General features: G+C 51.6%; 1 non-coding gene across 1 annotated transcript in view; it reads right to left on the reverse strand.

The window, feature by feature from the left end:
• The window catches only part of LOC124573759, a 1,910-nt gene extending 1,453 nt beyond the window's left edge, over nt 1-457 (reverse strand). The window contains exon 1 of the ribosomal RNA XR_006972113.1: nt 1-457. This exon is cut by the window's left edge and continues 1,453 nt beyond it. This is a non-coding gene — a ribosomal RNA (small subunit ribosomal RNA).
• Between the last annotated feature and the right edge of the window lie 4,543 nt (nt 458-5,000).

Raw genomic sequence — 5,000 nt, forward strand, 5'->3', positions numbered from 1 at the left:
AATTTGCGCGCCTGCTGCCTTCCTTGGATGTGGTAGCCGTTTCTCAGGCTCCCTCTCCGGAATCGAACCCTGATTCCCCGTTACCCGTTACAACCATGGTAGGCGCAGAACCTACCATCGACAGTTGATAAGGCAGACATTTGAAAGATGCGTCGCCGGTACGAGGACCGTGCGATCAGCCCAAAGTTATTCAGAGTCACCAAGGCAAACGGACCGGACGAGCCGACCGATTGGTTTTGATCTAATAAAAGCGTCCCTTCCATCTCTGGTCGGGACTCTGTTTGCATGTATTAGCTCTAGAATTACCACAGTTATCCAAGTAACGTGGGTACGATCTAAGGAACCATAACTGATTTAATGAGCCATTCGCGGTTTCACCTTAATGCGGCTTGTACTGAGACATGCATGGCTTAATCTTTGAGACAAGCATATGACTACTGGCAGGATCAACCAGGGAGCTGCGTCAACTAGAGCTGAGCAGCCGGCCGCCCGGGAGTGTGTCCCGGGGGCCCGCGCGAACACGCAAGCGTCCGCTCAATTATTCTGCAAACAGGAGGAGGCTGAGCTCCCCTGCACGATACACCTCGAAACCCTCTCAGGTCCCGGCGGCGCGCAGCGCCGTCCTAAGTACTTGGTCGGGTTCGAGAGAGGCGCAATCGCCCGGAGTTTGGCGAGTAGACGCTTTAGGTGCGACCACCCGTGCTCCCAACTGAGCTTGCCGCTGCCGACAGAGGCCCGGGAGCGTGCTGTCGTGGCATTGCCGGCGGGAGACAACACGCGCCACCTACGGTGGCCGGCAGCTCCAACGCCAGCGCCACAGAAGGACAAAAGCCCCACTTGGGTGCCGAAGCGAACTCTCCCAGCACAGCGCACGCGCCAACACGTCCGCACAGCTGCGATACAAACCACCTGCGAGAACCGCAGAGGCGACCGAGCAGCAGACGGCGTCGCGGCGCCGAGCGCCGGGCGGCGGCGCATCCTCAGCGCACACAGTCCTCAATCGGACCAGCACACTGCAGATGTCCACCGCGCTTCGCACCGGGCCCGCGAGGACCTACTTTGGCCGCACGGCGCCGCGTGCAGGGTGCGCCGGCGCGCAGCTGCGCCGCCTGCCGCCTCCGTCGGCCGGCGCGCCTGCCACTGGCCGCCCCCACCAGCCGGCTGTAGCGCGTGCGCCCACGCACCGCGCGGCCAGCACGCCGGGAGGCCCCCCCTCACCGGCCGGGGACGGTCCCACCCAGCCACCGCCGCGTATCGCTTCACACCCACATGCCATTCACGTTCGTGGGCATGGTGGGTATCGCTGAAACAACCGGTTGGTAGCTCAACCGATCGTCGCCATCACTGATTCACCTCTAGCGAGAACAACCGCACCACAACGGTTTACCAGTTGTTCATTTGCGTAACGTCACCAGCAAACGTAGACGTCCATCGCCATTTGCAAATTCAACGATTGTTGCATGCCTGTGTCAGGTGTCACGACACACTATGTCTGCCCACATACACGCAACAACATGTGCACGCTTCGCGAACACGTGGAAGGTGGCCCCCGTACGTATGCGATGTCCATTGCGCGAACGACTGTCAACCGGCCTCTGTCGCATGTCGCAGATGTGGAACGCAGTGCACCATGCTGTCACGGTGTGTGAGAAGAGACGACTACGTCTGACAACACGCGCCACTACATCAACAGACGGCTCATGCTGATCGCCATCCAGGGCATACCACACTGCAATCCGGCTCTTATAGGGAGACGACACATAGCTGAGTGCACAACAGTTGGACCGCATGGTTCGCCGTTGTTGGCGCAGTCGTTGTACGGTCACATGTACCACGATGTATCATTCAGTACATGAGGACCAATGTGCAGTACAGTGTGTGATTTGGACGTACAACATCAGCGGACAGTTGACACAGGCCGTACCACAGCGTAGGCTAAGTGCTTCGCCATGCGAATGCCAATGAACAACTGCGAAGGGCATTGAGCATGTACGTCCTGCTGCCATCCACATTACAGTGTATCGCTGCAAGGTGTTTAACATGAAGCGATACACTGGGGACCAGGCAGTGCGAGTAGCAAACTATATTGCGGGGGTTGCAGTTAGGCAACACTACACTAATTTAACGCGTCGTATGACAATTACAGAGCGGGTTAAGGCCCAACGTGTGTTGGGTTAAGGCCCAACGTGTGTTGGGTTAAGGCCCAACGTGTGTTGGGTTAAGGCCCAACGTGTGTTGGGTTAAGGCCCAACGTGTGTTGGGTTAAGGCCCAACGTGTGTTGGGTTAAGGCCCAACGTGTGTTGGGTTAAGGCCCAACGTGTGTTGGGTTAAGGCCCAACGTGTGTTGGGTTAAGGCCCAACGTGTGTTGGGTTAAGGCCCAACGTGTGTTGGGTTAAGGCCCAACGTGTGTTGGGTTAAGGCCCAACGTGTGTTGGGTTAAGGCCCAACGTGGGTTGGGTTAAGGCGCAACGTGGGTTGGGTTAAGGCCCAACGTGGGTTGGGTTAAGGCGCAACGTGGGTTGGGTTAAGGCGCAACGTGGGTTAGGTTAAGGCGCAACGTGGGTTAGGTTAAGGCGCAACGTAGGTTAGGTTAAGGCGCAATATAGGTTAGGTTAAGGCGCAATATAGGTTAGGTTAAGGCGCAATATAGGTTAGGTTAAGGCGCAATATAGGTTAGGTTAAGGCGCAATATAGGTTAGGTTAAGGCGCAACGTAGGTTAGGTTAAGGCGCAACATAGGTTAGGTTAAGGCGCAACATAGGTTAGGTTAAGGCGCAACATGGGTTAGGTTAAGGCGCAATATAGGTTAGGTTAAGGCACAATATGGGTTAGGTTAAGGCACAATATGGGTTAGGTTAAGGCACAATATGGGTTAGGTTAAGGCACAATATGGGTTAGGTTAAGGCACAATATGGGTTAGGTTAAGGCACAATATGGGTTAGGTTAAGGCACAATATGGGTTAGGTTAAGGCACAATATGGGTTAGGTTAAGGCACAATATGGGTTAGGTTAAGGCACAATATGGGTTAGGTTAAGGCACAATATGGGTTAGGTTAAGGCACAATATGGGTTAGGTTAAGGCACAATATGGGTTAGGTTAAGGCACAATATGGGTTAGGTTAAGGCACAATATGGGTTAGGTTAAGGCACAATATGGGTTAGGTTAAGGCACAATATGGGTTAGGTTAAGGCACAATATGGGTTAGGTTAAGGCACAATATGGGTTAGGTTAAGGCACAATATGGGTTAGGTTAAGGCACAATATGGGTTAGGTTAAGGCACAATATGGGTTAGGTTAAGGCACAATATGGGTTAGGTTAAGGCACAATATGGGTTAGGTTAAGGCACAATATGGGTTAGGTTAAGGCACAATATGGGTTAGGTTAAGGCACAATATGGGTTAGGTTAAGGCACAATATGGGTTAGGTTAAGGCACAATGTGGGTTAGGTTAAGGCACAATGTGGGTTAGGTTAAGGCACAACGTGGGTTAGGTTAAGGCACAACGTGGGTTAGGTTAAGGCACAACGTGGGTTAGGTTAAGGCACAACGTGGGTTAGGTTAAGGCACAACGTGGGTTAGGTTAAGGCACAACGTGGGTTAGGTTAAGGCACAACGTGGGTTAGGTTAAGGCACAACGTGGGTTAGGTTAAGGCACAACGTGGGTTAGGTTAAGGCACAATACGGGTTAGGTTAAGGCACAATACGGGTTAGGTTAAGGCACAATACGGGTTAGGTTAAGGCACAATACGGGTTAGGTTAAGGCACAATACGGGTTAGGTTAAGGCACAATACGGGTTAGGTTAAGGCACAATACGGGTTAGGTTAAGGCACAATACGGGTTAGGTTAAGGCACAATACGGGTTAGGTTAAGGCACAATACGGGTTAGGTTAAGGCACAATACGGGTTAGGTTAAGGCACAATACGGGTTAGGTTAAGGCACAATACGGGTTAGGTTAAGGCACAATACGGGTTAGGTTAAGGCACAATACGGGTTAGGTTAAGGCACAATACGGGTTAGGTTAAGGCACAATACGGGTTAGGTTAAGGCACAATACGGGTTAGGTTAAGGCACAATACGGGTTAGGTTAAGGCACAATACGGGTTAGGTTAAGGCACAATATGGGTTAGGTTAAGGCACAATATGGGTTAGGTTAAGGCACAATATGGGTTAGGTTAAGGCACAATATGGGTTAGGTTAAGGCACAATATGGGTTAGGTTAAGGCACAATATGGGTTAGGTTAAGGCACAATATGGGTTAGGTTAAGGCACAATATGGGTTAGGTTAAGGCACAATATGGGTTAGGTTAAGGCACAATATGGGTTAGGTTAAGGCACAATATGGGTTAGGTTAAGGCACAACGTGGGTTAGGTTAAGGCACAACGTGGGTTAGGTTAAGGCACAACGTGGGTTAGGTTAAGGCACAACGTGGGTTAGGTTAAGGCACAACGTGGGTTAGGTTAAGGCACAACGTGGGTTAGGTTAAGGCACAACGTGGGTTAGGTTAAGGCACAACGTGGGTTAGGTTAAGGCACAATACGGGTTAGGTTAAGGCACAATACGGGTTAGGTTAAGGCACAATACGGGTTAGGTTAAGGCACAATACGGGTTAGGTTAAGGCACAATACGGGTTAGGTTAAGGCACAATACGGGTTAGGTTAAGGCACAATACGGGTTAGGTTAAGGCACAATACGGGTTAGGTTAAGGCACAATACGGGTTAGGTTAAGGCACAACGTGGGTTAGGTTAAGGCACAACGTGGGTTAGGTTAAGGCACAACGTGGGTTAGGTTAAGGCACAACGTGGGTTAGGTTAAGGCACAACGTGGGTTAGGTTAAGGCACAACGTGGGTTAGGTTAAGGCACAACGTGGGTTAGGTTAAGGCACAATACGGGTTAGGTTAAGGCACAATACGGGTTAGGTTAAGGCACAATACGGGTTAGGTTAAGGCACAATACGGGTTAGGTTAAGGCACAATACGGGTTAGGTTAAGGCACA

This window comes from Schistocerca americana, unplaced genomic scaffold (genome assembly GCF_021461395.2).
Source record: "Schistocerca americana isolate TAMUIC-IGC-003095 unplaced genomic scaffold, iqSchAmer2.1 HiC_scaffold_196, whole genome shotgun sequence".
Taxonomy (NCBI): Eukaryota; Metazoa; Arthropoda; class Insecta; order Orthoptera; family Acrididae; genus Schistocerca; species Schistocerca americana.